Source organism: Argopecten irradians, chromosome 11 (assembly GCF_041381155.1).
Source record: "Argopecten irradians isolate NY chromosome 11, Ai_NY, whole genome shotgun sequence".
NCBI lineage: Eukaryota > Metazoa > Mollusca > Bivalvia > Pectinida > Pectinidae > Argopecten > Argopecten irradians.
Genome location: NC_091144.1, coordinates 17,112,407 through 17,125,630, shown reverse-complemented (window position 1 = coordinate 17,125,630; position 13,224 = coordinate 17,112,407).

The following is a 13,224-nucleotide window of genomic DNA, read 5'->3' as shown; positions in this document are numbered from 1 at the left end:
TCTTTTCTTCGTGCTGCCATTTTTACTAGGTTTATAGCTATAATAAGTATGTTCCGAACTCCTTATATCACCATATATCAAGGACATAAATGAGGAGTCCTTGCATAGATACATGCACACAGTCATGAATACGTGTTATCTTGGAAATACATTGATGAAGGTACGTAAATTATATATATATAATGTACCTTACATTGAAGTATATTGTTGTCAGACAATGTAGGGAATACGTGATCAATGGAGGGTAACCATACATTAGTAAAATCTGAAACATATTTTTGGGGGTAAAATGGTCGGACAACGGTCGATCATCAAGAGACCAGACCTGACGACCAGTCACATGTGTAGTGCATGTACTTAGCGTTATACTTTCAGACACAACAGATAACGGACAAATAATATATAATGATAACGATTGATAGACATGTATACAGTACACAACAGCACACCTGTGAAGTGCCTGTGGACAGGTGAGAGAGTTGTGCTTACAATCGGAAGTGAAATACTATCAAAAGCATGGAAATATAACACACCTACAATACAAAGGATACAAAAGATGATCGTGAAAACGACAATAACATCAGAATATTACAAACATCGTACCTGTAATTTTCTACTTCCGGATTGTATACAGGTGCAACAAGGGAGATCACTCTCATTAAAAAAACAATTACAACAGAACATGTCCTAAATATCTCCGCACTCCATTTAATCAGGATTATGGTTAGTATCTACAAAATGGACACACAAATAAATGATACAGATTAAATAGAATTTACTTAATTGATTAAGATCTCCTTAATTTCTTCTGGGAATAAAATAGGAAAATTATAACGAATGAAAACCTGGAAAGCAATTTTTTTTTTTTTAAATCAAGCAATACCAATTTCTATTTCAAAATATTTTATTGATAATACAATAAATATATACAAAATTATAATATAGATCATAAATTTAATAAAGTACAATGTACATGTGTTAACAATTGGATTAGACAACAGACACAGCCAATACAAATCCTTTCCAATGTCCGGAAATGACAAAAATAGATAATTTTTATAAATAAATATAATAAAGGTAATGATGAAAATAGAAAAGAAAAAAGGCTTATAACTTAATATAATACAACTGATGGAAAAATAAATATGCAAAATAAATATGTAATAAAATACCCAAGCGGTTCAAAAAAAGTAATATACACAAAAGAAAATACAAGCAGGATAAATAGTATAAAGAAAATAACAGTAATTCAAATAACAAATATGTAATAGAATACCCAAGCGGGTCAAAGAAGAGTTATATATACAAAAGAAAACACAAGCAGAATAAATAGTACAAAGTAAAACATATAATTCAGAAAAGAAAGAGAACATGAAGCTAGCTTAGAGCTGGTATACGAAATATAAACCATCATGCACACACACTCCATATTATTTATAAATTTGAAATTTCTTTGTTTTTTGATATAGTTACTTGTATGCATTAGAATAATTTCATTAATAACATCTAAAAAATCATCAAATCCAGATAAAAGAATTTCAACATTAATAAAACCTATCAGATTAGAAATACATGTAGTAGTTATGTGGTGTCTGATATCAGAGAATAAAGTACAGTCAATAAATAATGTTTCGAATTTTCAATTTGAGGACCACACAAACATGAACCATCATCAGTCAAATGATCAGAAAATTTATCATAGTTTAGATCACTGGCATAATTACGTAATTGACATAAAAGTATATTTAAATTCCTTGGATTACAATTTTTGAATATGGTAGAGGTTAAAGAAGGGAAGGTTGGTTTTAACTTGCCTTTGAAAGAAAAAATAGAGGTAGCATTTATTCAATTCATCTTATTCCGTGGACCTTACGGTCCATAAGTACAAATATACAATTGATATAACAAAAGAGATGGAGAGTGAACTATTTATGATAGATAGATCAAGTGAGTTCCAGAGTATCATAGCCTGATGGGGAAAAACTGTTATCATAATTGTTCGTTCTCGAAAGTGGTACATTAAAAAAACTTTCATTTCTAAATGTATAGTTATTATTAGTATTTATGTAAGGATGTATAATGTCATATAAGTAAGCTGGTGTATAGTTGTTTAGGATGCTATATAGTAGTGTTAATTTGTGTTGATGACGTCTATTCTGTAATGTTTCTAATTGTGTTTCAGAGTCAAGGACATGATGAAAAGTACCTCTTCTTAGACCAGTTATAATTCTCATTGCTTCTGATTTAATAGATTCTAACAGATCAGACTCATTTTTTGTACAATTGTCCCAAACCGTATCTGCATATTCTAAAACTGGCCTGATGTGTGATATATATAAAGTTTTTGAAGTTTTTCTATCAAGTTTATGTTTCAGAATTCTTAATATATTGAATCTGGATGATGCCTTTTCATAAATATTTGATATATGTTCTGACCATGTCCCTTTCTGTTAAATGTTAGTCCTAAATAATTTTATGTTTATGAAAGTCATGTTGAGATTACAAATAATTTTATATTAGATGCAATATTATCAGCAATATATCATTTATATATAATAAAAATAGAAAGCGGCCAAGAACCGATCCTTGGGGTACTCCCGCATTTATTGACTTAAAGTTGGATTTATATTCATCAACATTTACTCTTCGTTTTCTGTCAGATAAGTAGACCTTGAACCAATCTAGTAATTTACCCTTTATACCATATTTCTGCAATTTATATAAAAGACCTGAATGCCAAACTCTATCAAATGCCTTACTTATATCACAGAAAACAAAGCGTACATCATGTTATATCTTGTGATATAATTATAAGTATATTTAAAAGTAATTTTTCTAACATTTTACCAAATAGAAATGTAATTGCATTTGGTCATATAATTATTTAAGTCATTTTGTCACATTTACCTTTGTAAAGTGCATTAACATTTGCCGTTTTGAAAATTTCTCCAATGATAGTGTCATATTAAAAATTAATTTTAATGGGTATATTAACGATGAGGATCAGGTCCAGCAGGTTTATTGGTTTTTAAAATGTTAAATTGATCTTATATATCTTGTTCAATAACAGTTTTTTTCAGTTAGTTCATATGGACACAAGGGAGGTAATTCTGGAAGATTAGTATCAATAATATTTGAGGAGATATTGGTAAAAAAATTGTTAAACGCTTCAGCTTTATCAAGAGGATGAGTAAGTATTTTACCGTTAACTTTCAGAGGGATAGAGATCGTGCTAGGGTTATTTATTTTGATTATTGACTTGGCTATATTTCCACCACTTCTTAGGAGAGAGGTTGAGTTATCAGACAGTTCATTTTGTAATTTTTTGATATAGTTTTCTTTAGCTTCTTTTAATCAGACTGATGGTTTCATTGCGAAATGATTTAAAATTCACCCAATCTTGTTGTCTCTATTGGTAGTTTTAGCTTTTTTATATGTATCCTATTTTTTTGTCTTAGCTGAATTTTATTTCCGAAGTGATCCATGATTTGTCATTGGGTCAAATAGTAATAGATTTTATGAGGAATATACTTGTTTGGTATTTCATTAAATATGTTAATAAGTTTTAGAGTAGGCATCATTTATATTATTATAATTTGTAAATATGGAGTCCCAATCTATTAATATTAATTATATTATTAATTATTAATTTTATTCCATTCTGCTTTTGAAAGAAACATGTATTATAATTGGACAGTGATTACTGCATACGGGAGATAACACTTCATTATGGTTTATAAGATCGGAATTGTTTGTAAGAATTATATCAATTTCTGTGGCAGAGGTATTTTGTAATTCGAGTTGGTGCCTGGAAATACCAATCACGGGCGTGTATGTATGCAATTTCAATAATCGGAGATAAGTTTCACCGAAAAATTACATGTAAATTATAAGAAACTGAAGTCCGGTGCCCATTAAAATGACCACTGTTTAAACCCCGATGTTAGTTCATTAGCACCTTTGTCTAAAAATGACATCAAATTAACTATTTGATTAAACGATTGATTACTGGTAACGCTACAGTAATTAGATATTTCATTATCGACCTGTGATATCGATTACCGCTTAATTGATATCAATCACTCACACATTTCAAATAGTGCTAAAAGTTAATACAGGATCAAACTGTTAAATCAATCAACCAGAAAAAATATCCCTATCACTTAATGTACATAATATTTATGTGATGATAATAAAAACATGCTTTAAAGATAAGTTTTTCAATTTCTGCTAAGATTATCACATGTCTTTAATTCATTCATAATACTTATATTTCTCTCTTACACGCTCCATCAACCCCATTATCGTCATTATCGGTAGTGCAAAAAAAATAATATAAAATATTCTTGCTTTATAGCCTTGTTGTGGGTATATTTACAATGTGTTACATAAAATCATCTGTTATAGTACCATACATATCTATAGGTATTTGTGAATAATGTAAAAATAGATACAATCTGTTTCCGTAAGAAATTTTATATAATTTTCATATTTCCCCGTTATTGCTTTGCCGTTATTAGAAAACGCCAGCTGGCAGGTGATAAGTATTCACCTTTTGATGTCCAGGACAATTTTTATAGAAGTAAAACAAGATAATCTACAGGTACTGGTAACAACAATGTAATTAAGAGACATCAAAATACCATGATCGAGAGGAGATCCTCCCCAAGCCCCGTGTCTGTGTGTCTTACGCGAGTTGAGCAGACACATTGAGCAAGTTGAAGTAGACAGATGTTGATTTCTTTCCGACGTATAAATACACGTATCTTATATTAAAGTTTTCATCGAAACTCTTCATCATCGTAATCGACGTCCATTTACCTTAAGCGGAATTTAGATTCTTCTCCAGTCTTCAGCGTTATTGGAGTAGTCATCGGATTTATTCGTAAGTTTATTTTATAATAACTGAACAATGAAATTTTCGTGTCTTAAATGTTTTAGGTATATTTATTCCTGCTTGGTCAATGGTACTAGTTTAAATAAAAGCCTTAATTCAACATATATTAAAAGGATACTAACTTTTAAATCCTTTTAATGAATTAAACAAGTTTTGTGTTAAATTAAGTTAAAAAAATCATTATGTCTTTGTGGCAAAGTAGATTAGATTTATTTGTTTGTGATTTATTTCATTTTCCAAATATTTTATTGGTAATACAATAGATTTAAACAAAATTATAATGTAGATCATAAATATAATAAAGTAAAATGTATTAACAATTGGATTAGACAACAGACACAGCCTATACAAATCCTTTCCAATGTCCGAAAATGACAAAAGTAAATATTTTTTTATAAATAAATATAACAAAGGTGATGATGAAAATAGAAAATAAAAAAAGGCTTATAACTTAATATTCCGAATTTGCATATTACAGAGTTATCTTCACTTGCGGGTAGGTTTTGATTGTGACGTCATATGTTTGCGAGCTTAACGTCATACGTTTCGGAGAAAACGACGTGAATTGTGCTCACAAAATAATGACGTAACAATCGACAACTACCCACAAGGAAGCTAACTCTGTAATATGCAAAGACGGAATAATGGAACTGAGGAAATAATAAATATGAAAAATAAAAATGTTTGTGATTTATAAGAGCTTTCCATTACAAAAATTCATCTTTAGGCTTATGTTTCTATTTATACAACCATGGTTACCAAGAATGTATTCATGCGTGTAAAACTTACTGAAAGAAATCTACTTATACCATACCATGGTTATCGATAATGTATTTACACGTGTATAAAAAAATAACTGATTCTTATTTAATCAGGTAATGACTTCCACATTGACCTTGACCCCGTGTCGCAGCCTTCAGCTTTAACGATGAAGAGGTCACATCCATACTTACCCCAGAAGTGAAAAGGAACCTCTGGCGATCAGTTATTTGACTGTTTCAAAATTAGCCATCTCTGAGTGTTTAACTCTGATAGAAGCCTTGGTGCTGATCCCCGTAAATACATAACTAATTGTTGAGCCTCCTCTAAATCTGTCCACTTATTCCAATTCGAAATATGCTCAAAATGTACTGAGAAATCCTGAAAACTAGTTGTTCCATCGAAATTTTGAGGATCCTTTAGTCCAGGTGCCAACCATAGTTCGCATAAAATGTTTTTGCTGTATGTTATGTTGCAGTAGGATGTGCTTAATCAGAATCCGAATGATGCCACCTTGGCATCTTTGGGGAATTGAAAATATTCAAGATGGCCGCCATGAACGTTCTCAAAAACGGTATTAGTCAAATAAATTAGAGTTCAATGTAACGTAATTGCAAAAGATAAGTTTTCTTTCTTAAATTTGCAAGATAGATTCATATTCTTTTATAGAAAATAAAATCCGATAAAAACTAATTTTCAGAATCAGTTATTTTATCGTCATTATTTTGTCGAAAAATGAACAATATTACTTATATTGCGCAACTTTAAACATAATAGCATATTTAAGGACGACCATCCGGGAAAAAATTACTACATCACACAAACTATTTACGAATGCCCTGCAGGTAGAACATCAGAAGTGTACCTGTGCATGATCGTAAAAGGCGATTAAATTTAGGATATCTTTTTTTGTTTTATCCTGGGTTATAGAATAGTAGCCAGATCTTCCCCACAAGGGCGAGCGCTCAACGGCGCAAAGTGATATGATGTCAAGAGAGACATAAAGAAGAAAAAAAGCAGTTAGGAACATGAGGAAAGAAAATATCCGAAATTTAGTCGCATTTTAAGATATCATGCAATAGAAGGCAGGTGGTACAATTATATTGCCCTACCTACAGGCCAAAAAAACAACAGTGCGGCGGCGGAAATTACAGCAGCCAAAATTAACGAACAATATAAACTAATGTTAGCATATAGGAAGCATACAAGCATCATATCAATATTCTTTGCACTATGTAATCACTATAAGGTATTATATTTTGAAATAAATTAGTTACGTACTTCTTTCTCAAACAGCTAGACATACAATTAATACCAATTTCAATGCTAAGTGACTAGTAACTTGTTATAATATGATTTAAAAGCCAAGAGAAGTCGTTGATAATGCATTTATGAATTTACTATACTTTCAGAAAAAAAGATTTGATATGATCATTTTACCGACATTTTATAAAACTAAGCCCTTTTGTTTTAAACACTAGTTTATACTCTTTTGGTAGTAGCAAAACGTTTTAATAATCCCGAATAACAGAAATAAGGACAACTATCTTGTCTTATAACCCAATCTTAAACACTTATTTAGATTAATGTTAATTAAGGATTAACCTGAATAGATTTTTATGTTATGAAGATATAACACAAAAATCTGAGAGTGCTTTAAATAACCGCGAAGCCGTTTACGACACTCAGGCTTTTGTGTTATATCTCCATAATATAACAAATCTATTCAAATTAATCCTAATAATTCAATTTACTTACTTTCTTCTATATTCAAAATTCATTTTGGCTTTTGGCTATGAAATCATTACTTCGTCATCTCAGCCAATCAGAAGCAACGTGACAAAAGGCGACGCCATTGTTTTCATTTATGGGCTGATAAAGTAAACTGTAGTCCAATGAAAATGCTCGTAACAAGCAAAATTGAATTATTTAAGAATAAATTGATACCCATATCCATTTACATACAATAACACTTGTGTGTATTATGTATTGACCTAGATAAAGATCTGTTTTCTATCTTCATGATCCTGACTGTTAATAGGACGTTATAAAACTAATACCCCCATCTCAATATGGTAAATGTTATTAAATTGCATGGGATAACAAAAACGCCCCCACCCTGTATCACATTATACTAACAATGGACAAACCAGTGCTTTCACTCCCTTTATCAAAACGATGTTCAACTCCATTTATTAAATCAAACATTTTTTTAAAAAGTTAAAAAAAAACCCATAGTAATGCAATCAACATCCCACAGAAAGATTTTTCATGTTCGTTATATTGGAATGTTGTCATTTTGGACTCCCATATCAAAATTAACTAAAACTTGTTTTCTAAGGTTGTTACATTCAAGCTAGTTAAAACATGTATAACCAATAAATTACACAAAACCAGAATAAAAATATAAATATCATAAACCATTAAGAACAAAAATTCAATTTGGCCTTCGAAAAATATCAAAATTAACATATAATAAGTATAACATTTTTATCTGGTAATTATTTTGGAAATGAATATATCATTAGTAAGCATTACCCTTTACAGTTGCTACATGTATATTTTTCAACTGATATCGTTTTCAAGTATATTGTACATTAAAATGGGTTAAGAAATGGTTTTGTCAAGTACTGAATCATATGTTTTATTGACATTTTGATGGTTCAATGCCTCATAACATTTTTGTGCATATCAATTATATTCAAACTGGTTACGAAACAAAGGCATCCATTCTATATTAAATAATAATTGAATATATGTCTAGAAAGTTTGTCCAGTTGCTCTGTATGTAGGGCATAATAATTGTACCTGCTGTCCCTTCATTATCGTAAAAGGCGACTAAATTTTGGTATCTTTTATTTTTCTTCCCAACATCGCTGCCTAAATTGGCAGAGTTGAACTCTCGCCCATTTGGGGAATACATCCCCTGGCCGAGCCTCACATTATTCTAAAATGTCGCAGTGTCTGGTCAGTACAAAGGGAATGGAGACGACTGTTTGCCCGTTGTCATTTTAATGTGAACGCGTGGGCTGTGATTAATAGAATCTTTCCCTACCTAGAGGGTGTGACAACGAAATCACAACCCGAGGGGTAATTCATGAACGTCTAACCCGAGGCTTGCCGAGGGTTGGACATTCAGGAATTGCCCCGAGGGTTGTGATTTCGTTGTCATACCCTCATAGGTAGGGAAAGATTCTTTTTTTCTCCCACATACAAAAGAAAAAGAAGAGAAAATATCCCAAAAAGAAGCATTTTCACCGTGATATGAACATGGTTCCGTTGTCTGCACGTCAATATTGATAACGTCGTTGACAATGCAAGCCACAGACACACCGCATGAAGTCATGACGTAACGTAATTGGCTTCAGGTTCAAAAGGTTAGCGCGCAATTTGTCATACCCTAGGGGTCGAATGAGAAATCTCCCACGGCTAAAACCGGTGACAAATCAGTGAATTGTGGGAGAAATTTGGTATCTTTTGGCATTCTTCAGAAGTGCTATAAAAGGGCAAACGTAATTCACTAATACATATATAAGGAGACACAACACCAATTATATACAGCAGCCTCCCAAGGCATTCGGAGCACACGCAACACATCGTATAGTGGAGGCCGTCCTCAAATGACTTTAGCTGTTAATAGGACGTTTTCAATTTTCTAATCACTTTTGTCCAGTAAACGATTCAGCTTAATTTCTCTATCAATATGGTATATGGTAACTTTTGCTTGATTCTGAACTACATATTGAAGCATGCAAAACATCGTTATTACATGTTATATCTTCAAATATTTATGCAATACACTATGTTTATATTTAAATAAAAAAGTTATTCTTGTTTTTTATATAAAAAAAAAAATCAATTTCAAGAAATGCGTATTTTCATTTTAAGATAAAGATGTATTGCATAATAAACTAGTTTGTTTGTCGTGTTTTTTTTATTATAATTAAGGTAGCGTCCTGTTAACAGGCAGGGTTATGATGAGATGGCCTCTCATGTATGCGCTGTATTGCGTTAAGAAGTGCGGGAGTGTTTTGGGAGACTGGTATATTTGTGTTGTGTCTTCTTGTATAGTGGAAATTTTGGAACTCTTGCCCTTTGTTCTATCACTGAAGCATGCCACCAAGACACCAAGCAATACAACCCTCCCAGTCAAATTATACTGTCTACGGACGAACCAGTCGTCCCACTCCCGGTATGCTGAGCACTAAGCAGGAGCAGAAACTACCACTTTAACAGACTTTGGTGTGTCTCCGCCAAGGGACCAAACCCAGAACCTTTCTCACAGGGACGAGTGCTCAACCGAAAGCCCAAAGTGAGGCGTTGTCAAGGGAGACGTTAGAAGTCAGACGTCAGTTAGGAAGAAGATAAAAGATAAGATCATACACTTAGTCGCCTTTTACGATCATGAAATAGGTGCAGCAGGTACAATACTAAATACTAACACCCTACCTGCAGAACAAATTAACAAGGTACGACTGAACATGTCATCTTACCAATAATTATAATAAGATTAGTTATATTGCTAAAAATCACATGAGGTTATTCCTATATCTTTCAAAATGACTGCTGAATGGGAAATTCCATTTTGGGTAGAAGAAAATCTGTAAATATTAAAAGTGTTGGTTGGTTGATTACGTATAATGCCCTTTTCACAGAAAATGTCATTTTAAGAACGGTCTACCTAACATATGTTGCTTTGTTGGATGCCTTTGGTTCGGGTGGCTGTGATATGATCAAGAGTGCCTTTTTTAATGGTGGAAACATTTCAATGCATTCTCTTTGAAACATGTTACCAAATACACTGGGAGAACATCCCAGTCGGTCATATATACTGACATCGGCTAGATGTATAGTAGTCGTCTCACTCTCTTTCTGTTGAATGCTAAGCAAGAGCAGAAACAATGTACAGTGTACATGTATATTCTGTAAAAAAATACTTATTGTAGCGCAAGGCGAACATCTGTAAATTATTATTTATCATCGCGGATATAAAATAACGCGGTTCAATACCGCTAAAATAAGTATGCGATGGTTCAATACCGCTAAAATAAGTACGTTTACAGTAAAGATACGTGTCTCGTGCAAGTAATAGTTCCGTGACCCTTTCTAAACGGTCAACTCAAGGCGGACAAAAGTGAGGTGGTGTCAAGGAAGACGTTAGAAAGAGAAGAATATATAAAGCCCCACAGGTCGCCTTTTATGATCATGTAATGGGCAAAAAGGTAGAATTAAAACGCTATAGACACAGAAACCAGCGAAATGTAAAATATTGTCTCAATGAAAACCACACAAAATACTAATCTACATGTAATAACTAATGAATCAAAGCAATTTTATCATACAATAACCGATTTGAAAATTATGTTAATTAACTTATCAATTAAACATTAATTACAAGAGTTAACTTTATTACATTAAGAATTCTGTTCAATGACGGTATGACGAATATGTACACAAAATTTTATCGAAGAGCATAAAGAATTGATGATTTTATAGCAAGAATATCAAATTAGGATTGAAATATATCAATGTTGCAGTTTGTCAACATCTTGTCCGCCATCTTGAATATTTCAATTTCCCCAATGATGCCACGGTGGCATCATCCGATTTCTGATGGAGGACATGTTAAAGAACATTTCTGTGCAAAAACATTTTATGCGAACTATTTTTTTAGGTTGGGTGGAAAATCACCATTTGGCACCTAGACTAATTTTACAGGCCGCAGTATCAACAACTAGACATCAATAGTGTGGCTGGACCGTCGGTGTATCAGACGTTAGGACTGACATCAGATGTTACAGACAGGTACATCTTAAATTGATATTTACGAAATTACATGTATGGAAAAGATAAGTACAGTTAGTCGATTCATAGTTTCATCAACAATGAGTTTTATATCACGAATTCATTTTTGTTTGGCTTTTCGATATACATGTACGTTGATACATGCAATTTTCACAAAAATCATAGCAGATCCGTGAATCATGACGAAATATTCCCAAAGATAACCTGATAATGCTAGAACCGATATCTTACAGAGACTATCACGTATTGAGTGGGAGATCTGAACCTAATGTTTATCAAGAGCTGTCTGACGTTAATGCCGGTAAGATTTCCTTAACAATGAGGATTTATTTCCGTTACTTTGGTATTTTTGTATAAAAAATTGTTTCCTTAATTGTGACTTTTCGTTCTTTGTGACTTTCGTTTCTGCACTTTGTGAATTTCGTTTCTTTACATTGGTGATTTTTTAAATTTCGTTTTTTTTTACTTTGTGAATTTTGTTTCTTTATATTCTGAATTAAGTTTCTTTACTTTGTGAATTTCGTTTCTGTACTTATGAATTTTGTTTCTTATTTTGTGAATTTCGTTTCTGTACATGTGAATTTTGCTTTATTACCTTGTGAATTTCGCTACTTTACTTTGTGAATTTTATCAATGTGAATGAAATATCCTTTCTGATTGCAAAAAAAGCTGGGAAAGGTGTTGTGCAATTTCAATGCACGGATAACGGAAATCTAGTTAAAAGATTTAATTAAAATGCATTTCAAATAAAGAGTAAAGAAACTAAACTCTTCCATGGTGGTGATGGTGTAAAGTACGTAACTTTTCTAACTGAAGAAAAATACGCTTTCGTCTGCTCCTGCTTTTGATAGTGAAAAAATACCATTTGTCAGCGGTGTAGCATCTTTAAATGAAAGTTTGTGAAAAATACTAGTATTTGTATTGAAATTCCGTGTCATTATATATGAAATTATAAGGTTTTGTTTTCATTTTGTAGGTAAATCCAGACACTATGTTAACTACGGCCTTTCCAAGGATAGACATAATCGGAAACTTAATTGAAGTTCATTTATATTTTTTCCATACGTAACAGGAAAATGTAATATTAATAGGTCCCAATATCATGTTTTTATAAAAGCGCTCACATGGGTTCGAATCCCATGTGGGGCAGTTGCCAGGTACTGACCGCTGGTCGGTGGTTTTTCTACGGGTACTCCGGCTTTCCTCCACCAACAAACCTGGCACATCCTTAAATGACCCTGGCTGTTAATAGGACGTTAAACTAATCAAACCAAAGTATAATATGTGCTGAGTTATTTCATTTGTATAGTATGTTGTACTATGAATGAAAGTCTGTTTGAATAGTATAAATTTTATATGTATGTAAGAACATCATAACTGTCCTAAAGTGTACAGCTTATTTTATTTATCGTGAAATATTTATTTAACCAAGTTCCATACACTTGAAATGATTTCTTTTATATTTATATTTTTTGTACAATCATATAATGCATTGTCAATATCATTGGACATTTTGATGATTTGTTTTGTTGTTCATATATCGTACAGTGTATGCACTGGAATCTCCTCTGAAAAAAATAAACGGATGTTGTTATTAATTACAGTCGTCAATTTCACTTACTTTCTCAAGTTACTGGAACATTTTCAATCACAATAATGTAGTTGTGATATACTAAAACAAAAAACAGAACAAACCATGACATAAACAACAAAAGTAGAATACCGTTTGAAATAATTTTATTTTTGTTAGCAAATATGTCAAT